This window comes from Cherax quadricarinatus, chromosome 87 (genome assembly GCF_038502225.1).
Source record: "Cherax quadricarinatus isolate ZL_2023a chromosome 87, ASM3850222v1, whole genome shotgun sequence".
NCBI classification, from domain to species: domain Eukaryota; kingdom Metazoa; phylum Arthropoda; class Malacostraca; order Decapoda; family Parastacidae; genus Cherax; species Cherax quadricarinatus.
In genome coordinates, this window is record NC_091378.1 from 15,442,519 (window position 1) to 15,468,639 (window position 26,121).

Sequence of the window (26,121 nt, forward strand, 5' to 3'; positions counted from 1 at the left end):
GTGGCTGCTGTGGTGAGAGGAAGTGTTGCTCTTTTGTGTCTCTGCCCCATCTTTTGTCCGGTGTTTCTTTTGGTTTTCGGGCTATACATGTTTGATTATCGGTAAAAGGAAGTCTTTAACACCTGAAACTATAGCTCAAATCATAGGGCTTCACAAAACTGGGCACCAAACAAAAGAAATGGTGAAGAATGTTGGCGTGTGTGAGCGTTCAGTGAGGAACTGGGTGCAGGGTTTCAAGGTTGGTGGCGGTGTCGAGTTACCGTCTGCCAAACCTCTGACAGGCCCCTCCAAGAAGACATCTGTTCGTATCTCATTTGTGTTAAAGAAGCAGTTAGAGAGAACACCTAAGATAACTGCTAGAGAGCTAAAAGAAAATAACCCACATCTTCTCTCAGAGGTATTTGTAAGAACTGTTAACACACGTGTGTCAGAACTGGGCTACTGTAGTCACTGCCAGGTTAAGAAACCGATCCTCTATAAGCCATAGAAGAGACGTAGGCTGGATTATACTAAGAAATATCTTCACTGGACTCCTCAACAGTGGTCTGAAGTACTTTGGAATGATAAAGCAACCTTCACCGTCACCTGTAACCCTGGGGAACGTGTACCGGCCCAGAGATAGTGACCCGCTAGACCCATGCTACACCTGTGGGACCACCAAACACCGAGACTCGCTCATGGTTTTGAGGGTGTTTCAGTGCTCAGAGTGTTGGTGAACTCATTGTGCTTCCCAAAAACCAGTATATGAACCAATATAATTACCTGGAGTTATTGTGTAACAATTTACCTGAGACGTTTGACAAGTGTGGGGCTACGGTGTACTGTGTCATACCGCTTAAGGACTGTGAAGTGTGGTTCTTTAATGAGTGGCCAGGCAATTCCCCAGACCTAAACCCTATTGAGAACCTCTGGTCAATAGTAAAACGAAGTTTACTGGGCAAGGATTTCAGTTCCATCCCGCAGCTGGAGGCTGCTCTACATGAGGCATGTAATAATGTGTGTTCGGTAAGACACATATGCAACATATACCATTTTAATGTTCATGTAATAATATACCTCCCCAAACCCTCAATAATTTGTGTGAGAGTCTTCCTACATGGCTGAGGGACGTGATTAAGCTTAAAAGACGCAGAACCAACTGTTAAAACCTCAGTATGTATGCAAATATAATTTTTCATTGTGTGTGTGTTGTGGTAGGTGTTTGGGGAAGAGGCGCCATAATGCCGTGATTAGCACTGTATTTGTATTTTTAATTAATGTCTAAAATCTAAATTCATCGAAGTCTCACCTTCATACAGATGATTACATCCACCGCAAGGTATTCTGTATATTCCTGCTTTACCTGGTTTTGCTGGAGTGAGGCGTTTTTGTGAAGGCTTTTGTTTTGGTGGAGAATATAGCGATGCTCGTTCTGGTTTCTGTAAAAAAAAAAAAAAGCAGGTTTAGACTACTGTTATTAGTCTAATGGGAAGTATTAATCGTCGCGCTAAGATTATGTCTTCCTTGTGTGTGAAAAAGATGCCGGATGCTTTGCTTTTGCAAGACTAAATGATATGGAGAGGAAAGAATTTAGTGCTTCAGATCCGGAGTCATAAGAAAAAACTGTAGTTCTTCCTATAACTCTAAGATCGGTGTATGAGAAGAAACGAATCGTGACTTCAATGATCTTAGGCTTTCAGTTGACTTTGAATTGTTCAAGTCTATGATGGGTAGTAATTCTCAGCTTTCAAGAACTGAATTAAGTATTCAAGTTGATTGAGTTGATCTCAGAGATTGCAAAGGCTCAAATGTGCGCGAAAGATGACAAACAGAACAGAACTTAATGCTAACACACAGTTGGAGGTGTATTGAGTTAGGTTGGAGGTGATGGAAAGCTAAAGGGAGTATTTGTAGCAGCTGTTAATTACTGAAGAGAAGGAAGCAGTGATTTCATGCACTGACCAGAGAGGTATGAGAGTGAAAGAGTGCCAGATGTGATTGTAGGAGAGGTGCTTAAGACAGTAGGTTGAATTAAAGAGGAACAATCAGCTGGAATTGACGATATCAAGACAGAAATGTTAAACGTAAGTGGAGGTAGTTTTGGAGTGGCTTGATGAAAGTAGTAAAGTGCCTTGGAAGTGGTCGAGAACATGCATAGTCCCTTTGTATAGAGGAAAAAGGGATAAAAAAAAAGAGTGCAAGAATAAGCCTATAACAATCATATATCCTTCAAATATTCTGGAGACGTCTGAAAGAAAGCAAATAGCCTTCACATGTACAAAGAAACTGATGATTCACTTGACCAACCTGTTCTTCCCCACTACTTTCTAAACCCAATGAGCCCAGTATGCTTCAGTTGCTTCTTGTAGAAAGACTCGTCCAAGAGAGCTTCGGTTCATCAATGAGTTCAATATTATGTACAGTCCTGGCGAACCACTATATGGAATATCTTCAAGTTCAAAGACTTTCTTCCATCTCTTTCGTTACGTGTTTTACACCATAGATGACATTATCATCATGAATACAAGACTATCGCAAATTCAGCCATGTTGAACTTTCCGCTCGACACTCGAAGAAGAAATCAATGATATTTTCTACTTTCCTTAACTTTTTTATTCTGAAAGTCTAGAAAGAAATTACATTTCGATGCTTATCACAAACCCACCAACACACGATCTTTTCTTTATTTACTCCAAGTACAAGGTATACAAACCATAGCTGACATCAATGACATAGAAAGCCCCTCGTTATGCAGAGCATTTCGGGCAAATTAGGTCCTTGTCCCAGGATGCGACCCACACCAGTCGACTAACACCCAGGTACCCATTTTACTGATGGGTGAACATAGACAACCGGTGTAAAGAAACACGCGCAGTGTTTCTACCCTCGCTGGGAATCGAACCCAGACCCTCGCCGTGTGAAGAGAGAGCTTTCCCTATCAGGCCACGGGGCACCGTTTCTATTTCACTCACAACACGACATAGAACTGTGTTGGTACAGTGTTATTCTTAAGATCTATCCAGGTAAACTCCAGGTAATAACTGCAGTACTGAATTCTCGGAAAACGATCCTCTTTCCTCATTAGAAATTGCAGATAAAATGTTCATACCATCAACCACTCCAATAATTATTATTATAATCAAGGGGGAAGCGCTAAACCAGGAGGATTATACAGCACCTGGGGGGGGATGTGGAAGGCATTTAGGCTTAACTCGGGGAACTGGAGCACACATCCAATTCCCTAAATCAAGAGCCCCTCACCAACATCAAAGAACCTTCCTTGAGGGGAAAAATCAACCACTCCAAGATCTGACAACAATGAAAAAAAAAATACAGTCCTCCCTGATACTCGATTACAGAAATATTTCAAAACTTTGCAACTGGTAACTCAGCATTAAGTTGACTCTACTGCAGTAAATAACGTTACCAGACGGAATCTTAACTGCATCAGGTGTATACACATTGACATGACCAAACTGTAAACAAATCTATGCAGCCGAGACATCTAGATAACTCCACAAATAAACCATACCCCCGGCCGGGATTGAACCCGCGGTCATAGAGTCTCAAAACTCCAGCCCGTCGCGTTAGCCACTAGACCAGCTAGCCACAATAAGATTCATCCAACTAGGTATATTTCTACACCATAGGAAAGTTAGCACAGGCACCTCTGTGACCACAAATGCAAGTTTTTACAGACGAATCTCCAGCTAGCGTGGCCGTGACAAATGCATCTGAGAACACGATTATGCATGCAGAATAAGACACTTGTGCAACATTTCAGAATCTTTATTCCCAAATATTGCAAGTGTTCATTATTCAACTTGTTTTAAACTATTTAAATAGCTTATTAACTATTTTGCATAGTTAAAACAAATATTATTCTCAGTATAATAGTTTAGCTTACACAATATGAAGTATAATCCCTGGTATACATTAAAAATATAACACACCCACTAGACCTTGTTCCTAGTATATCTCCGTTTATTGTTTAGTTATTACAAGGATCCCAGTGAAAAGTCACTGACTTTTTGGGGGGATTATTCTGGATAATCTACACATATGCTGCTATGTGTGATAATTTATGTAACTATTTATGTGTACCTGTGCATGTATAAACTTAACTTACATTCTAATTCAAACAGCACGAATACAACGGGATATTTACTAACAGATGAGATGTACTTGGGAGACTCAGCTCGGATCATCCAGCAGGAACACTACAGTGGCAGCTTCGTCTGTGATTTTAACGTATTCTATTACCCATTTGACGTGCAGCATTGCAACATTCTGTTGCAACTCTCCTCCGTCAGTGAGAAACTTGTCATGTTCACCTCAGAGAAAACAACTGTACAGTTCGACGAGAGTTCCAGCTTCGGCACATACGTCATCCAAGACTTCGTAACCCATAAGGAGAAGAGTAAAACTGGTGAAAGTCTTTTTAAGGTTTGTTTTTTATTTTTTTTAAGACATCGGTCGTTTCCCACCAAGGCAGGATGACCCGAAAAAGAAAAACTTTTGCCATCATTCACTCCATCACTGTCTTGCCAGAAGGGTGCTTTACAGTACAGTTATAAAACTGCAACATTAACACCCCTCCTTCAGAGTGCAGGCACTGTACTTCCCATCTCCAGGACTCAAGTCCGGCCTGCCGGTTTCCCTGAATCCCTTCATAAATGTTACCTTGCTCACACTCCAACAGCACGTCAAGTCCTAAAAACCATTCGTTCCCCAGGCTTAATCAACTTATTAATCTCACTCCAAAACTTTCTTATTTTCAACAAAATTGGTTGATAACATCTCACCCACTATCATTTGCTCTCTTTTTACATTGTTTCACCACTCTCTTAACCTCTCTTTTCCTTTCCATATTCTCCTCCTTCCATCACTTCTACTTTGTAAAAACTTCTCATATGCTAACTTTTTCTCCCTTACTACTCTCTTTACATCATTCCACCAATCGCTCTTCTTCCCTCCCGCATCCACTTTCCTGTAACCACAAACTTCTGCTGAACACTCTAACACTGTATTTTTAAACTTACCCCATACATCATCATCCCCATTGACTATACTCTCATTAGCCCATTTATCCTCCAATAGTTGTTCATATCTTACCCAAACTGCCTCCTCCTCCAGCTTATAAATTTTCATCTCTTACCTGCTGCTTCTAATCTCCTTGTATCCCATTTACCTTTTACTCTCACTGTAGCTACAACTAAAACGTGATCTGATATATCTGTGGCCCCTCTATAAACATGTACATCCTGAAGTCTACTCAACAGTCTTCTATCTACCAATACGTAGTCCAACAAACTACTGTCATTGCGCCTCATATACATCATATCTTGTATACTTACTTACCCCTTTCTCATAAAATGTGTATTACCTATAACCAAACTCCTTTCTATACAAAGTTCAATCAAAGGGCTCCCATTATCATTTACACCTGGCACCCCAAACTTGCCTACCACACCCTCTCTAAATGTTTCTCCTACTTTACTCTCATTTGGTTCAAAAGTTCCTACACACTCTCTTAACATCTCCCAAAATCTCTCTCCTCTACTTTCTTCTCTTCTCCAGGTACATACACACATATTATGACCCACTTTTCACATCCGACCCTTATTTTAATCCACATAATCCTTAAATTTATACATTTATATTCCCTCTTCTCCTTCTATAACTGATCCTTCAACATTATTGCTACCCCTTCCTTAGCTCTGTCTCAGATACTCCTGACTTAATCCCATCTATTTCTCCCCACTGAAACTCACCTACCCCCTTCAGTTTTGTTTCGCTTGGAGCTACGACATCCATCTTCTTTTCAGCTATAACATTAGCAATCATCTCTTTCTTATCATCCGCACTACATCCACGCCCATTGCTCCCGGCCTTTTAGTCGCCTCATACGACACGCATTGTTTACGGAGGAAAGATTCTTTTCCATTTTCCAATGGAGAATAGAGGAGATATAATCCCCAGTGCTTGACAGTGTTATAGAGAACCCTCGGAAGTCCAGGTCCACCGATCCAGCAGCAATGGTCCAGTCACAACGGTCTAAAAGAGTAGTCACAGTAGTAACTTGGTCATGGCTGTGACTAGATCTACCCGGAGTTCATTACCTTTGTAACTAGTTCAGCTATCATAACTTTGGAGTCCAGTCCCTGGACCCATTATGTACCTCTGAAATCTTTTGACTACCGCCCACGGGATGGGTATGGGGTGCATAATTAAACAACAGCCGTCGGCTTCACCATTGTGGAGTCCCACTGTCTACCACCGCCTATCTTTTCTCGTCTTCCCTTTACATTCATATCTTTAATTCCATGTTTATTGCTATCGTTGAAAAATAATTATGCACATTTGCATTCAATTATTTTAGTACTTTTAATCTGTGAATAATTGATATATATACAGTACACACAAACCCGTACATAAGGGATAGAAACTTATGTCGATGTTTCGGTCCGACTTGCACCATTAACTAGCCACACACCGAAACGTCATAAGTAACAAAAAGTCACAACACCGTGACTAACAATACACAAATAACTCGCACACAGAAGAGAGGAGCTCACGACGACGTTTCGGTCCGACTTGAACCATTTACAAAGTCACTGTGACTTTGTAAATGGTCCAAGTCGTTCCGAAAAGTCGTCGTAAGCTTCTCTCGTCTATGTGCGGGTTATCTATACGTTGTCATAAGCCTGTGTCTCCTACGTACAAGTTATATGTGCATTATTCCAGTCACATTACTATGGTCATTTTTATTCTTGACACAAGCACAGTTGGCAACACTGAAAGTGAGGCGAATTAGAGCTAATAAAGACGTGGTAATTGCTTAGTTTATTCAATACTATTTACTTATTAAGGAACAGCTGTGCCCTCACAATTAGCTTGTAACAGTGGCGAGATTGGTAGTTGAGTTGTTGATTTGTGTAAATAACGTTAAGATTTGATATTAAGTAAGCAAGGGAGACTATGTTATTACCCATCATCCCCTCTGATGATTATGATAATGATAATTACGGTTATTTGTAAATTAGTGTGATTTTCATGTTTAATTCTCTCTCTCTCTCTCATTTAGAACCCCCCCCCCACTCAAGGGAACCTCGAGGGGGGTTCTAAATAGAACCATGGTTCCGGTCCAGGTCCGTTCTTCTCTTTATTCACTGAGAGTAGTCCAGTACGATTATTTTGAATTCACAGACTATATGTCAGTCGAGAATCTCCACGACTATGGTGCTGTTCGCACCTACTCCTAGGTTGAGGGACTGATTACCTCATCTTCTGTACATAGTTCTACTGTCTTCAAGTTATGTCCTAGAATTTGTATTGATAAAGCCACTGGATGGCGAAACGTCTACAATAAAGATACCCAGATGTTGCAAATGTGTCTTACTCTCATCTTGTCGGTATTATATACCATTCGTACACAGACGATGGCCTCTGACACAGACGTAACAGCCGTCTGTAAAACTTTAAGTAAAGCCTCGTAGCTCAATGGTAGAGCGCTGGACCTGCTACCATGGTTAGAGTTCCTTTCCATTCTTCTGTTTATTCATTGAAAGTCATTTATTAAGACTCATCTCACTAAGGCGTCAATGGTACGAAAAATTCGTTCTAATACCTAGAGAGAGTTCTGGGGGTCAGCTCCCCCGCGGCCCGGTCTGTGACCAGGCTTCATGATGGATCAGGGCCTGATCAACCAGGTGAATTTCAAATCCAGCCAAATTTATTAAAACAATGACAGAAAATCTATAATCTAGCGATTTTCTACAAACAATCTGAAGAGTGATTTTGACAATTTGTGGCAGATCCAACTAGAAATAATTTCCTGAACTTAGCGCTGGCGAAAAAAAAAATCTCTGAAGCATTTTTAAAGTTAATAAAGAGCTTGAGGAAGCATATAGATTTTTTCTCGTCCGAATTCGTGTATTTTGTTTGAATAAACGTATGTGAGAAGGACCGAAAAAAACGGCTAATAGAAAAAGTAAATTAATTTAGATAAAAAAAAGATGTAAAATTTTGAAAAAAAAAAAATATATGAATTTTAATTACCTAAATGAATCATAATTGAAAAAGTATAAATTAAAAAATGACCAAAACTAACATCTGATGAACTGGTATGTTCAAATTAGATAAGTTTAGATTTAGAAAGGATATAGAAAAGTAGCTTCTACCTACGAGCCCCGTGAGGGCGGGGAATGTGGCTAGGCCTGGGGACAGTTGGTCCCAAAGATGAGGGGGTACTTGTACCGCCTCCCATGGGAGAGATAAGTCTTGAGACACTCCCCAGATAGGGAGCCAAGGTCGGGTCACCACTACTTGGAAAAAACCCGGGCTGGGAGAATACCGGCGAATAAAAAAAAAATATTAGTTTGGAAGTCTGCCTAGTAGGGTTATTGAAGCTAAAACGTTGGATAGTTTCAAATTTAGGTTGGATAAATACACGATTGAGAGGGGTTGGGTTTGAGTAGGACTTGCACATGAGTTAATAGAATTATCAAAGCTTATTTCTTGAGTAACATTGAAAATTTGGTTGGGCAAATATTCTGTTAGTGGGATGGATTGTGAAGTACCTGCCTAGTATGGGCCAAGAGGCCTACTGCAGTGTTCCTCAGTTCTTATGTTCTTATGCTGAATGCTTCGTTGATGATTTGGAAGATACAGACGGAAACGTAGATGTTCAAGTCAGACCTCCTTGTACTACTAAGGAATGAGGGAAGTAAATAACCATATCGTAGATACCACACACTCGGAAATGAGTCTTGGTCAGTACAAATGTTCATATGATTTTCCTAGTCAACTAGGTGAGGTGGAGTCTAGTAGAATTGACCAGAATATCCAAATGGTAACAAGATACGATCGGGTTGGAATTCTGGTCAAGAAACATAAGAACATAAGAAAGGAGGAACACTGCAGGAGGCCTGTTGGCCCATACTAGGCAGGTCCTTTTCAATTCATCCCACTAACAAAACATTTGCCCAACCCAATTTTCAATGCCACCCAAGAAATAAGCTCTGATGTGAAAGTCCCACTCAAATCCAACCCCTCCCACTCATGTACTTATCCAACCTAAATTTGAAACTACCCTAAGTCCCAGCCTCAATAACCCAACTAGGTAGACTGTTCCACTCATCAACTACCCTATTTCCAAACCAATACTTTCCTATGTCCTTTCTAAATCTAAACTTATCTAATTTAAATCCATTACTGCGGGTTCTCTCTTGGAGAGACATCCTCAAGACCTTATTAATATCCCCTTTATTAATACCTATCTTCCACTTAGACACTTCGATCAGGTCTCCCCTCATTCTTCGTCTAACAAGTGAATGTAACTTAAGAGTCTTTAATCTGTCCTAATGCTGTGTATTAATTTAGTCTTACGCTGAATGTTTTAGGTCTAACGAATTTATTAATACCTATTATTACGTACGCTTAGGCATTGCTGTCTTGTTTAGTTTAAGACACATATGCAACAGTTAGGTATCTTTATTTCGAAACGTTTCGCCTACACAGTAGGCTTCTTCAGTCGAGTACAGCAAAGTTGATAGAAGCAGAAGAGACTTGAAGACGATGTAATCAGTCCATCACCCTTAAAGTTTTGAGGTGGTCAGTCCCTCAGTCTGGAGAAGAGTATTGTTCCATTGTCTGGAATATTATGGAGTTGAAGTGATAGGATGGAGCCTTATATAGCGCCAGGAGGTGAGACAAGGGTATCTTGGTACAGACTTGGAACCACTTCAACAACCTCTACTAGTGAGAATGGCTGGATATGAGAGGGACCTGACCTCTCAATGTCTACATTCTTACTCTACTAGTGACCTACGTCTCACCTCCTGGCGCTATATAAGGCTCCATCCTATCACTTGTAAAGTAAAAGGACGCAAGTGCAACTAATGTGACATTTATTGTGGCAACGTTTCGCTCTCCAAGAGCTATATCAAGCCATTACAAACAATACATGGACACAGAGGGTATATAAAGGCTCAGAGTGAGGGACAATACTAGTGAGGTACCATTTCGATGTTCACTAGTGGTGGTAGTAGTAGTAGTAGTAGTAGTGACAAAAGTAATACAATATGGTAGAGCAATTAATTCGTACATGAGTAAAAGGATATAAAAGCTATTACTTGGGTAACGAAATGGTACCTCACTAGTATTACACCTCACTCTGAGCCTTTATATACCTTCTGTGTCCATGTATTGTTTGTAATGGCTTGATAAAGCTCCTGGAGAGCGAAACGTTGCCACAATAAATGTCACATTAGTTGCACTTGTGTCCTTTTACTTTACATATTGTCGGTAATTCTACCAACTTTATTACAATCCTATCACTTCAACTCCATATTATTCCAGATACTGTTCTCCAGACTGAGGGACTGACCACCTCAAAACTTTAAGGGTGATGGACTGATTACATCGTCTTCAAGTATCTTCTGCTTCTATCAACTTTTCTGTACTCGACTGAAGAAGCCTACTGTTTAGGCAAAACGTTTCGAAATAAAGATACCTAACTGTTGCATATGTGTCTTACCTAAACAACCTATCGGTATTTTATGCCATTTTATTGTTCACATTGCTGTCTTGGTTTAAGGTTGCTGCTCACCATAACCCCCAAGTCCTTTTCGCAATCTGTATGGCTAAGTTCTACATCATTTAACTTATAAGTACTAGGGTTATGGGCACTCCCAAGCTTCAGAACCTTGCATTTATCTACATTGAACTGCATCTGCCACTTTTCTGACCAAGAATAGAGTTTGTTTAAATCCTCCTGAAGTTCCATAACTTCTACGTTTGAATCAATTATCCTACCTATCTTTGTGTCATCGGCGAATTTGCTCCTATCACTAGTAATTCCCTCATCAAGATCATTGATATATATTATAAACAACAACGGGCCCAAGACTGATCCCTGTGGAACGCCACTTGTTACAGATCCCCACTCGGATTTAACCCCATTTATGGACACTCTCTGCTTCCTGTCAGTGAGCCATGACTCGATCCACGAGAGCACTTTTCCCCCAATGCCATGAGCTGCCACTTTCTTTAATTAACAGTCTATGGTGCGGAACTCTATCAACTCTACGCAAACAGTCCCTCAAAGAACCCTAATGGAAATAAGTCACTGGCTTTCTTGGGTTAACCCAGGTTCTCTACACATGCTATTATGTAAGATAATCTATTTGTGTATACCTGAATAAACTTACTTGCGGTCTGTAAATTTTGGTGATCCAAAGCCAATCCTACAGGCTGAGAAAATCAAGTTTACCAGAGGACACAGATTAAACCTAAGCCAGTGTAAGTTTTTTTTTTTTTTTTTTTTATTCATCGGTATTCTCCCGGCCCGGGTCTTTTCCAAGTAGTGGTGACCCGGCCTTGGCTCCCTATCTGGGGAGTGTCTCGAGACTTAAGTCTCCCATGGGAGGAAGGACAAGTACCTCCTCATCTTTGGGACCAAGTATCCCCAGGCCTAGCCACATTCCCCGCCCTCACGGGGCTCGTAGGGAGAAGCTAGGCCTCTGGTCTGCCATCTACCCCGCCTCAAAGGGGCTCGTGGGGATGGCAGTCTTATGAGCTGCAGATGGTAGCAAGCTCAGGCTGACCCAGTGTAGGTAACTTAATACAGAGATCATTCACAAAGACTGCTTACTGGGAGGAGTCAGGAGTAGAATGACAACTCTGGCTTACTTTGTCTAGTAGATACTTAAGTATCTCCCCCGTGATGGAGGGATGCATTGACTGTTACAGATCCCGGGTAGTTTGACAGTTAACTACTCGCTTACTAATGAAATATATACGAACTACTCTTATTCCTCACAATGTACATGTCTTATTATCGTATAAAAGTTTTCTTAAGATCGGCCATCAAACATGATAATATATATACTGAATATTGGATATGGTAGTAAGGCAAAGGGCAGTTAATTTTTTTTTTTTTTGTTACTCCCTGCTGATAAAACAATGCTATACCGATTTTATTGTGTATTTAAATACTTGAATATACCTCCTCTTCAAAACCCTACAAGACAAAAAAAATTGGCGCTTTATTCCTCCCCCCCCCCCACAAAAAAATGTGCTATAGGTTGAATGTTTAAGTTTATTCAGGTATATACAAATAGTTATAGATTATCATACATAGCAGCATGTCTAGTGAACCTGGGATTATCTAAAAAAGTCAAAGTGAACCAAACCATACCCCCGGCCGGGATTGAACCCGCGGTCATAGAGTCTCAAAACTCCAGCCCGACAAAGTGACTTATTTCCATTGGTGTCCTTTAGCTTGTTGCGATGCTTTAAATTCGTGTATTATCAATGGACGGCGTTTAACAAGTCAATGACTTGCTTCAGAAATATAGAGGAAAACACAGCTAAGCATATTTCTTGGGAGCAATTTTTTTTTTGGAAAAAAAAAAAAAATCTCGCTATTTATGAGTGTTGGCAGGGGAAAGGAGTGTTCTTCTACAGTTACCCCTCGTGGTACACACGTTTTCTACAGTGTCACAAGACACAGTGGGAAATTATCATATTAGGGGTAGACTGCTGTAGAGCTCGACCGTCAACCACTCTTCAGATCATGTTTATTTATATATATATTTATTTATTTGAACATGATACAGAGAAGTACAAGGAATACAGTTTTTAAAGTGCAGCATGCCAAAGCACCTTGTATGTGAGCATTATGGGCAGGCTTAAAATTAACTTAAGATTAACTAAGCAATGATACATTCAGTGGTAAAAACATTATTGTAAACAGGTAACAATTTAGTACAAATGATCGATACCATGCCTAACCCTTCTAGGGTAGGGTAGGTGCTTGAGCCCGAGCTTTAGCTCATGAGACTGTCATTCCCATTTGCCCCCTTGGGGCGGGGATGGCAGACCAGAGAGGCCTAGCTTGTGGCTAGGCCTGGGGACAGTTGGTCCCAAAGATGAGGAGGTACTTAAGATAAGATAAGATAAGATTTCGTTCGGATTTTTAACCCCGTAGGGTTAGCCACCCAGGATAACCCAAGAAAGTCAGTGCGTCATCGAGGACTGTCTAACTTATTTCCATTGGGGTCCTTAATCTTGTCCCCCAGGATGCGACCCACACCAGTCGACTAACACCCAGGTACCTATTTGCTGCTAGGTGAACAGGACAACAGGTGTAAGGAAACGTGTCGAAATGTTTCCACCCGCCGGGAATCGAACCCGGGTCCTCCGTGTGTGAAGCGGGAGCTTTAGCCACCAGGCCACCGGGTCACAATAATGTGAAACATATATGAGATACAATTTATGAGATACAATTATTCAGTATTTATTTAGTTGTGGATGAGTAAGTGATTTTTGAGAAGAGACTTGAATTTATAAACAGACAGTGTTTCTTTTATATGTCAGTTTTTATTCATTTGGGAATTTAAACCGTGGCGTAAATATCGATGTTTCATCCATCATAACCGCAGAAACTGTTTCTCTGATCAAAACTATGATTTCACTAGCGATGGGGGGGGGGGTGAAGAGATGAGTTGTTACCCATGAAATCAGAAAATAAAAGTCTAGATCAGTCTGCACCCAATAAACAATCCTGATAAGGGAGTAATTAAAAACTGTGTAGTTTTGGTATGGTGACATTCCTAAGTTATGAGACTCCTGTAAGTACAGTTTTTAAACTGGAAGTAATCTATAAGGACATCACGCAGTAAAAGAGAAACTATATCAAGAAGTATTGGTGTCCCGTGGCCTGGTAGGCAACGCTATCACATCACACACTCAGTGTCCGGGTATAGGTGGAAACATTGCACTTGCTGTCCATGTTCACCTAGCAGCAAGTAGGTACCTGGGTGTTAGCCGACTGATAAGGTGGGAACTAATAACCCAGCACAAAAGCTAATTATGGGAGTATCTTGTCTTCCATGTTAACCAATACAAAGATCGATTCAACCAAACAGTTCTAGATTAAAATTCACCAACTTTGGGGAACCAAGGTTGTGCCCACAAGGTAGGCAACACATTCCTTCACCAAAAAAGACTGAGGATGTGGCTATCAACTTAATATATGATACGATTCATACAAACGTAGTTGAGATTAGTGACATACTATGTAGAAAGTCCCTGGTTATGTTGTGTTTCCTGTAACGTAGGTTAATCTGTCTACCAAGATGCTACCCATACCGGCTAGCTAACACCCAGGTACCTACTTACTGAACAGGGACAGCTGGTGTAAATAAACACGCCCAGTGTTTCCACCTGTACCGAAGATCAAACCACGGACAGTGAGAGAGTTGAGTGCACTACCTATTTAAAGTCAGAAATATTTACCTGAAACTAACCAGAATTAACTTATACTGAAGAATAAAATTTATAAAATTGACAAAATTAAACTTGACTCACTCTGAACCGCGGGCTGCGGGCCACATGCAGCCCGCATCAACTTAAAATATTTATAAATAAACTGATAAACCCTCATTTTCAATTGAACTTAAGAAATTTGTTCGAATTCTAGTTCTAATCTTTCATTTTTCGGATATACCGTTCAGTTAGGGAAGAAAAAAAAAGGAAAGGAATAGGGCAGAGTGCCGCCTGTTTAATGACATGATAAAGCCGTGTGTGTCATATACCACGAAGGTATTGCAATGTTAAAGTACGGTGTACGTAGACATTGATACAAAACAAAAACGGTATTATTCCCAATTCACAGTAACAGTGTTAGAGAAAAAAATTAATATGCAATACAGATCGTCTTCCCAACAAGGTTTTTTACGCATTAGAGCTGAAAGTGAAGGTTTAACCAGAACTAGTTACCAAGTAACTTATGCGTTAGCTAAAATTGGAAAGTCATTTACCGATGGAGATTTGATCGAAGAGTGTATAATGGAATCTCGAACCCATGACAAGTGAACCCTAAATCTTACTGGCCAGTGTGTTAGCCACAGGACCAGCTTACTTTAATGATTCATTCAACTAGATGTATTTCTATACACCCTAGGGAGGTTAGCATGGGCCACCACTGTGACCACAAATGCAAGTATTTACAGAGGAATCCCACACCAGCGTGGCTGTGTCGTGCACTGGCCTGAGTTTTAGGATTCACTCGCCATGAGTTCAATACCCACCCGTTCCCTGAATCGTATATTGTAATTATCTGCTTATTACAAACAGGATTAATTAACGTTTGTGTATTAATAATAAACAATACACTTCAAATTTTCAATGGTTAAAAATAAAGAAATATATACAAATAAAATACATGGAAATTAACGTTTTACAAAGTTTTTAAGTATAAATTTCTCAAAGGACACCTTAACACATTATCTGGTAACAAAAACTATGCATGACGTTTTAACATGTTAATTTCTTTTCCACGAACTTGTCTGGAAGTAATCAAATGTATGTTACAAAATCCTCAAAAGGGGCAACATCTACGATTAACAATATTTCAAAATCAATAACAGACTTAGAAATCTCATATCTAATTCAGTAAACTGGAGGTTTCTAAATGGGCCTCTGAGGCATATTTAGATCTCAGGCTTCATTAAAAATACATATAGGCTTTATAGAGACTCCGTTAAAATATTTTTGTCTCACTTTTACATAGGAAATTTAAGTTCTGTAACAGTAAATCTCATCTAGTACATAATCCATAAGACGATATCAATATCAAATAGTCTAACACAAGTGTCCAGGGCCCAAGACTGTTCAATTGCGTCCCAGCATACATAAGGGGAATTATCAATAGACCCCTGGCTGTCTTCAAGGTGCTGGACAGGCACCTTAAGTCAGTACCTGACCAACCTGGCTATGGTTCGTACGTTAGTTTGCGTGCGGCCAGAAGTAACAGCCTGGTTGATCACATCCTGATCCACCACGAGGCCTGGTGTCAGACCGAGCCGCGGGGGCGTTGACCCCCCAAACCTTCTCCAGGTAAAGCACAAGTGACCAGTTCGTCTCTCCCTCACAGATTGGTTGTATTCTGAGGCGTCGGTCAACACTGATAGTACTCAACATCTACCTGCCATCTGTCGTACTCATGATCACTGGCTACTCAACTCTCTTCGTCGATGTACACAAACTTGATGTAAGTTTAACTCCAATGATTACTTGAAGGTAATGGTGAAACTTGAGTATTGAAAGTATTTTTCTTTCTTTTTGGGTCACCCTGCCTCGGTGGGAAACGGCCGATGTCTTTAAAAACAAAAATGGTGTTTTGTAGATATGGAAAGTTTCTGTTAGCGCTACCGAGTCTACGTTATATTATGAAAGATTCTGTGGTTCTTGTTTCATAACGAAACCTCGGTAATAAGTAGCCGCTAGCTACCAATATAAAATATTACATATATTATATCGTATATTATTTTACAGATTTAAAGAATACTGATTTTTTTTATGAATAAATAAAATGCACTAAAGCATTTTCGAAATCAAAAAGTGATATTTGGAAAAGAAATATATTCAGAACTAACTGTATTTAGCACCAATCCATTGGTTTTTATCCTGTGGTTACTGGTTACAATCTACTTTAATTAACAGTCAAACTGGACATAATCGGCCTTAAGAGTGAAGTTGAACCTGTTACTTTGATTTTATTTAGATATTAAATTTTAGGTTAGATTATGTTAGTCAGGTATTATTTTATCTTGTCAAACATTTACAAAGGTTTTTCTTCTGCCTTAAACATGGGTACCTAAATATTTAACGTCGGGTCAAGCAACGAATTTAACAAGTAACGAGATATTAAGAGAACTATTAACAACCGTACTGTGAAGATATGAAAGTTTGTAATGACGTATTGTTAATAGTTATATCAGGCACAATCAAAAGGTTAAGGGACATTTCAAAATTTCAAAATCTAAATTAATTCAAATACACGTACTAAATTATTAATAATTAATATCTTCGAATAAGTTCATGAATTAAATAAAAGGAGTAACACATTTTTAAGTATGCATCATGAGGATAAAACTGATATAGTGGTGAAAAAAAATACCGACGACTCACGTCTCAACTTTGATTCAGTTGGCAGACTTAAGACATCAAGCCATAAGAAGAGTATAGTATATGGAGAGTAAAAGAAAGGTGAAGAGAGTGGTGAGAGAGTGCAAAAGGAGAGCAGATGATAGTGGGAGAGGCACTGTCAAGAAATTTTAATGAAAATAAGAAAAACAATTTGGAGTGAGTTAAACAAGTTAAGAAAGCCTAGAGAACGAATGGATTTGTCAGTTAAAAACAGAGTAGGAGAGTTAGTAGATGGGGAGATGGAGGTTTTGGGTAGATGGCGAGAATATTATGAGGAACTTTTAAATGTCGACGAAGAAAGGGAGGCGGTAATTTGATGCACTGGCCAGGAAGGTATATCATATTTTAGGAGTGAAGAACAGGATGTGAGTGTGGGGAAGGTACGTGAGGCATTACGTAGAATGAAAGGGGGTAAAGCAGCTGGAACTGACTGGATCATGACAGAAATGTTAAAAGCAGGGGGGGATATAGTGTTGGAGTGGTTGGTATTTTTGTTTAATAAATGTATGAAAGAGGGGAAGGTACCTAGGGATTGGCAGAGAGCATGTATAGTCCCTTTATATAAAGGGAAGGGGGACAAAAGAGATTGTAAAAATTATAGAGGAATAAGTTTACTGAGTATACCAGGAAAAGTTGTAGATGAATGGTTCACAGAACCGACACGTTGATAAATTAGACACATGTGCAACTCTTGGGTATCTTTATTAAGGAAACGTTTCGCCACACAGTGGCTTCATCAGTCCATACACAGGAGAAGCTTGAAGAATAGGAGGAGAATGAGGTAATCAGTCCCTCAACCTTGAGTCGATGTGGTCAGTCATCAATCTACTCAAGATTGATGGACTGACCACATCGACTCAAGGTTGAGGGACTGATTACCTCATTCTCCTCCTATTCTTCAAGCTTCTCCTGTGTATGGACTGACGAAGCCACTGTGTGGCGAAACGTTTCCTTAATAAAGATACCCAAGAGTTGCACATGTGTCTAATTTATCACCAGGAAAAGTGTACGGTAGGGTTATAATTGAAAGAATTAGAGGTAAGACAGAATGTAGGATTGCGGATGAGCAAGGAGGCTTCAGAGTGGGTAGAGAATGTGTAGATCAAGTGTTTACATTGAAGCATATATGTGAACAGTATTTAGATAAAGGTAGGGAAGTTTTTATTGCATTTATGGATTTAGAAAAGGCATATGATAGAGTGGATAAGGAAGCAATGTGGCAGATGTTGCAAGTATATGGAATAGGTGGTAAGTTACTAAATGCTATAAAGAGTTTTTACGAAGATAGTGAAGCTCAGGTTAGGGTGTGTAGAAGAGAGGGAGACTACTTCCTGGTAAAAGTAGGTCTTAGACAGGGAGGTGTAATGTCACCATGGTTGTTTAATATATTTATAGATGGGGTTGTAAAAGAAGTAAATGCTAGGGTGTTCGGGAGAGGGGTGGGATTAAATTATGGGGAATCAAATACAAAATGTTAAGTGACACAGTTACTTTTTGCTGATGATACTGTGCTTATGGGAGATCCTAAAGAAAAATTGCTGAGGTTAGTGGACGAATTTGGGAGTGTGTGTAAAGGTAGAAAGTTGAAAGTGAACATAGAAAAGAGTAAGGTGATGAGGGTATCAAATGATTTAGATAAAGAAAAATTGGATATCAAATTGGGGAGGAGGAGTATGGAAGAAGTGAATGTTTTCAGATATTTGGGAGTTGACGTGTCAGCGGATGGATTTATGAAGGTTGAGGTTAATCATAGAATTGATGAAAGAAAAATGTGAGTGGTGCATTGAGGTATATGTGGAGGCAAAAAATGTTATCTATGGAAGCAAAGTAGGGAATGAATGAAAGTATAGTAGTACCAACACTCTTATATGGGTGTGAAGCTTGGGTTGTGAATGCAGCAGCGAGGAGGCGGTTGGAAGCAGTGGAGATGTCCTGTCTAAGGACATTATGCAGAAAATTCGGAGTGTGGAAATCAGGAGAAGGTGTGGAGTTAATAAAAGTATTAGTCAGAGGGCTAAACAGGGGTTGTTGAAGTGGTTTGGTCATTTAGAGAGAATGGATCAAAGTAGAATGACATGGAGAGCGTAAAAATCTGTAGGGGGAAGGAAGGGTAGGGGTCGTCCTCGAAAAGGTTGGAAGGAAGGGGTAAGGGAGGTTTTGTGGGCGAGGGGCTTGGACTTCCAGCAGGCGTGCATGAGCGTATTCGATAAAAGTGAATGGAGACGAGTGGTATTTCGGACCTGACGATCTGTTGGAGTGTGAGCAGGGTAATATTTAGTGAAGGGATTCAGAGAAACAGGTTATTTTTATATAACCGGACTCGAGTCCTGGAAATGGGAAGTACAATGCCTGCACTTTAAAGGAGGGGTTCGATATATTAGCAGTTTGAAGGGATATGTTGTGTATCTTTATACGTATATGCTTCTAAACTGTTCTGTTCTGAACACCTCTGCAAAAACAGTGATTATGTGTGAGTGAGGTGAAAGTGTTGATTGATGAAAGTATTTTCTTTTTGGGTCACCCTGCCTCGGTGAGAGACGGCCGACTTGATATATATATATATATATATATATATATATATATATATATATATATATATATATATATATATATATATATATATATATATATATATATATGAAAGATGAGGTGAATCATAGAATTGATGAGGGAAAAAGAGTGAGTGGTGCACTTAGGAGTCTGTGGAGACAAAGAACTTTGTCCTTGGAGGCAAAGAGGGGAATGTATGAGAGTATAGTTTTACCAACGCTCTTACATGGGTGTGAAGCGTGGGTGATGAATGTTGCAGCGAGGAGAAGGCTGGAGGCAGTGGAGATGTCATGTCTGAGGGCAATGTGTGGTGTGAATATAATGCAGAGAATTCGTAGTTTGGAAGTTAGGAGGAGGTGCGGGATTACCAAAACTGTTGTCCAGAGGGCTGAGGAAGGGTTGTTGAGGTGGTTCGGACATGTAGAGAGAATGGAGCGAAACAGAATGACTTCAAGAGTGTATCAGTCTGTAGTGGAAGGAAGGCGGGGTAGGGGTCGGCCTAGGAAGGGTTGGAGGGAGGGGGTAAAGGAGGTTTTGTGTGCGAGGGGCTTGGACTTCCAGCAGGCATGCGTGAGCGTGTTTGATAGGAGTGAATGGAGACAAATGGTTTTTAATACTTGACGTGCTGTTGGAGTGTGAGCAAAATAACATTTATGAAGGGATTCAGGGAAACCGGCAGGCCGGACTTGAGTCCTGGAGATGGGAAGTACAGTGCCTGCACTCTGAAGGAGGGGTGTTAATGTTGCAGTTTAAAAACTGTAGTGTAAAGCACCCTTCTGGCAAGACAGTGATGGAGTGAAAGATGGTGAAAGTTTTTTTTTCGGGCCACCCTGCCATGGTGGGAATCGGCCAGTGTGATAATGATAATGATAATGATATATAGGAAGTAGGTTGGTAGACAGCAACCACCCAGGGAAGTACTACCGTCCTGTCAGATGACTGTGAAACAGAAACCTGTAACTGTTTTGCATGATGGTAGGATTGCTGGTTTCTTTTTCGGTCTCATAAACACTCTAGATAACAGGGATATCTTGCTACTCCTACTTACACTTTGGTCACACTTCACAGACACGCACATGCATGTATGTATACATACATCTAGGTTTTTCTCCTTTTTCTAAATAGCTCTTGTTCTTATTTCTTCTATTGTCCATGGGGAAGTGGAAAAGAATCTTTCCTCCGTAAGCCATGCGTGTCGTATGAGGCGACTAAAATGCCGGGAGCAATGGGCTAGTAACCCCTTCTCCTGTAGACATTTACTAAAAAAGAGAAGAAGAAAAACTTTATAAAACTGGGATGCTTGAATGTGCGTGGATGTATTGCGGATGACAAGAAACAGATGATTGCTGATGTTATGAATGAAAAGAAGTTGGATGTCCTGGCCCTAAGCGAAACAAAGCTGAAGGGGGTAGGGGAGTTTCAGTGGGGGGAAATAAATGGGATTAAATCTGGAGTATCTGAGAGAGTTAGAGCAAAGGAAGGGGTAGCAGTAATGTTGAAGGATCAGTTATGGAAGGAGAAAAGAGAATATGAATGTGTAAATTCAAGAATTATGTGGATTAAAGTAAAGGTTGGATGCGAAAAGTGGGTCATAATAAGCGTGTATGCACCTGGAGAAGAGAGGAATGTAGAGGAGAGAGAGAGATTTTGGGAGATGTTAAGTGAATGTATAGGAGCCTTTGAACCAAGTGAGAGTCATTGTGGTAGGGGATCTGAATGATAAAGTAGGAGAAACTTTTAGAGAGGGTGTGGTAGGTAAGTTTGGGGTGCCAGGTGTAAATGAAAATGGGAGCCCTTTGATTGAACTTTGTATAGAAAGGGGTTTAGTTATAGGTAATACATATTTTAAGAAAAAGAAGATAAATAAGTATACAAGATATGATGTAGGGCGAAATGACAGTAGTTTGTTGGATTATGTATTGGTAGATAAAAGACTGTTGAGTAGACTTCAGGATGTACATGTTTATAGAGGGGCCACAGATATATCAGATCACTTTCTAGTTGTAGCTACACTGAGAGTAAAAGGTAGATGGGATACAAGGAGAATAGAAGCATCAGGGAAGAGAGAGGTGAAGATTTGTAAACTAAAAGAGGAGGCAGTTAGGGTAAGATATAAACAGCTATTGGAGGATAGATGGGCAAATGAGAGCATAGGAAATGGGGTCGAAGAGGTATGGGGTAGGTTTAAAAATGTAGTGTTAGAGTGTTCAGCAGAAGTTTGTGGTTACAGGAAAGTGGGTGTGGGAGGGAAGAGGAGCGATTGGTGGAATGATGATGTAAAGAGAGTAGTAAGGGAGAAAAAGTTAGCATATGAGAAGTTCTTACAAAGTAGAAGTGATGCAAGGAGGGAAGAGTATATGGAGAAAAAGAGAGAGGTTAAGAGAGTGGTGAAACAATGTAAAAAGAGAGCAAATGAGAGAGTGGGTGAGATGTTATCAACAAATTTTGTTGAAAATAAGAAAAAGTTTTGGAGTGAGATTAACAAGTTAAGGAAGCCTAGAGAACAAATGGATTTGTCAGTTAAAAATAGGAGAGGAGAGTTATTAAATGGAGAGTTAGAGGTATTGGGAAGATGGAGGGAATATTTTGAGGAATTGTTAAATGTTGATGAAGATAGGGAAGCTGTGATTTCGTGTATAGGGCAAGGAGGAATAACATCTTGTAGGAGTGAGGAAGAGCCAGTTGTGAGTGTGGGGGAAGTTCGTGAGGCAGTAGGTAAAATGAAAGGGGGGTAAGGCAGCCGGGATTGATGGGATAAAGATAGAAATGTTAAAAGCAGGTGGGGATATAGTTTTGGAGTCGTTGGTGCAATTATTTAATAAATGTATGGAAGAGGGTAAGGTACCTAGGGATTGGCAGAGAGCATGCATAGTTCCTTTGTATAAAGGCAAAGGGGACAAAAGAGAGTGCAAAAATTATAGGGGGATAAGTCTGTTGAGTATACCTGGTAAAGTGTATGGTAGAGTTATTACTGAAAGAAAGAATTAAGAGTAAGACGGAGAACAGGATAGCAGATGAACAAGGAGGCTTTAGGAAAGGTAGGGGGTGTGTGGACCAGGTGTTTACAGTGAAACATATAAGTGAACAGTATTTAGATAAGGCTAAAGAGGTCTTTGTGGCATTTATGGATTTGGAAAAGGCGTATGACAGGGTGGACAGGGGGGCAATGTGGCAGATGTTACAGGTGTATGGTGTAGGAGGTAGGTTACTGAAAGCAGTGAAGAGTTTTTATGAGGATAGTGAGGCTCAAGTTAGAGTATGTAGGAAAGAGGGAAATTATTTCTCAGTAAAAGTAGGCCTTAGACAAGGATGTGTGATGTCACCGTGGTTATTTAATATATTTATAGATGGGGTTGTAAGAGAAGTAAATGCGAGGGTCTTGGCAAGAGGTGTGGAGTTAAAAGATAAAGAATCACACATAAAGTGAGAGTTGTCACAGTTGCTCTTTGCTGATGACACGGTGCTCTTGGGAGATTCTGAAGAGAAGTTGCAGAGATTGGTGGGTTAATTTGGTAGGGTGTGCAAAAGAAGAAAATTAAAAGTGAACACAGAAAAGAGTAAGGTTATGAGGATAACAAAAAGATTAGGTGATGAAAGATTGGATATCAGATTGGAGGGAGAGAGTATGGAGGAGGTGAATGTATTCAGATACTTGGGAGTGGACGTGTCAGCGGATGGGTCTATGAAAGATGAGGTGAATCATAGAACTGATGAGGGGAAAAGGGTGAGTGGTGCACTTAGGAGTCTGTGGAGACAAAGAACTTTGTCCTTGGAGGCAAAGAGGGGAATGTATGAGAGTATAGTTTTACCAACGCTCTTATATGGGTGTGAAGCATGGGTGATGAATGTTGCAGTGAGGAGAAGGCTGGAGGCAGTGGAGATGTCATGCCTGAGGGCAATGTGTGGTGTGAATATAATGCAGAGAATTCGTAGTTTGGAAGTTAGGAGGAAGTGCTGGATTACCAAAACTGTTGTCCAGAGGGCTGAGGAAGGGTTGTTGAGGTGGTTCGGACATGTAGAGAGAATGGAGCTAAACAGAGTGACTTCAAGAGTGTATCAGTCTGTAGTGGAAGGAAGGCGGGGTAGGGGTCGGCCTAGGAAAGGTTGGAGGGAGGGGGTAAAGGAGGTTTTGTGTGCGAGGGGCTTGGACTTCCAGCAGGCATGCGTGAGCGTGTTTGATAGGAGTGAATGGAGACAAATAGTTTTTAATACTTGACGTGCTGTTGGAGTGTGAGCAAAGTAACATTTATGAAGGGATTCAGGGAAACCGGCAGGCCGGACTTGAGTCCTGGAGATGGGAAGTACAGTGCCTGCACTCTGAAGGAGGGGTGTTAATGTTGCAGTTTAAAAACTGTAGTGTAAAGCACCCTTCTGGCAAGACAGTGATGGAGTGAATGATGGTGAAAGTTTTTCTTTTTCGGGCCACCCTGCCTTGGTGGGAATCGGCCAGTGTGATAATAAATATATATATATATATATATATATATATATATATATATATATATATATATATATATATATCTATATATATATATATATATATATGTCGTGCCGAAGATGTAAAACTTGTCAATAAGAACTCATTTAAAATTAAGTCCTTTCTAAAATTTTCTCTTATACGTTTAAAGATATTTTTTCATTAATGTTAATGTAAAAATTTTTAATTTTGCTCCAATAGAATCTTAGAGAACTTACCTAACCTTATTATAACAAGAATAATTTATTTTAGCCTAACCCAACTAAATATATTTTAGATTTGTTTACAATAATTAAATAATAAACAAACACAGTGAAATATATTTTTTTTCGCTAGGTTGACAATGATTTTGGCGAAATTATTGCATACACAAATTTTCTCTTGTCCTATATGGCAAGATGAGCGTTGCTATTTAAGCCAAGATCGCAAGTTCTGCCTATTCGGCACGACATATATATATATATATAGTTATTAACAGGTTCGGCTTAGTGTGAGTCTGACGACTCTACTGGTGCTGTATACATTCTTCAACCAGACCTCCTCATCACTGCCTCAGACTGCTTATGTTAAGATGATTGACGTGTGGTTCATCTTCTGTACGCTTCTCCTCTTCGTTATCATCATGGTACACGTCATGGTGGAGGCTCTGGACACTGAGGCTACCGTACATGTTCGTCCATGGCGTCGTAAGCAGTTTATCAGACTGACGGCAGATGGTGTGTTGCGTGTGGTACGTAAGGTGGTTGTGCCCTGTGTCGTGGTTGTTTTTACCTGCGTCTATTGTGTGAAGCTTCTCGCCTAAAGGTCCAGAATTTTTTAACAAAACTACGCCAAAAAGTAGAGTTTTAACCGGAAATAGAGACACTTTCTGGTAATTTACATTTATTGTGGAATAGTTCACTATTGTAAGAGCTGGTGCTCTATTATTTTCGGTTTCATTACTTTTTTAAAACTAAAAATTACGTTAGTGAACACTGAAAAATGTATGTGATTCACTTCAGTTTTTTGAAATGTAATTTAGATAAATTTATGAAGCTATGCATTTAAATAATTTTGAAAAATTTGCATACTCGTCATGTAAACTTTTCTGCTGAAAAAATTAATAAACTGAGAGTCGAATGAATATATCACATTTGTCAAAATCAATTGTTATTCTGATATGCTAAATATTTTTGTCAGTTGATTGAAGATTCTAAATTGGTTGTGTTTTGATACTTGTATCTCTAAGCAAATGAAAAATAAATACGATTAGAGGGAAAAAATCCAAACATTTGTCAAGCTCCTGGAGAGCGAAACGTTGCTACAGTAAAACGTCACATTAGATTAGGGCCTGATCAACCAGGCTGTTACTGCTGGCCGCACGCAGTCCAACGTACGAGCCACATACCGGCTGATCCGGCTGAAGGCAGCCAGGGGTTTATTGGCAATTCCCCTAATGCTTGATGGGAGGCTGTTGAACAGTCTTGGGCCCCGGACACTTATGGTGTTTTCTCTTAGTGTACCAATGGCGCTGAAAGGTGCGGTGTATAACACGAATGCATCTGTTCTTCTGTCTGCTATCTTACGAGATACATATGGAATAACAATGAAGATCTGTACGGCGCTGCCTTAAATGTTTCAAGTAGGATATTCGTGAAGACTGTGACGTATGACTAGATGGTGGACCAGTACCAGGATGTGTGTATGACGGTTAACCCTGGTTTGGAAATACGAATGAGGGACCTGTCTAAGTATTATACTTGGGTAAAATCACGGAATGTCCCTTTGAGGCGGATGAAGAAGACATCAAAGCGTCGTTTGAGGAATATGGAGTAATACATCAAGCAACGATTGGAAGATGGTCAGATGGTATGTATGCGGGACTGCGTGAGGGATCTTTCAAAATGTCCTTGTGGCGATCCATACCTTCATTTGTGGTTTTGAGTGATTTTAAAACTCAGGTATACCTGGAGAGAGTTCCGGGGGTCAACGCCCCCGCGGCCCGGTCTGTGACCAGGCCTCATGTCACATATGCCGGACAAAGGAGAACCTGTCGATTGTGTGGTGCATTTGAACATGTGGCTGCACAGTGTCCACGACGCTCGTCGACCGGGACACAGGGAGCAGGGACAAGAGTG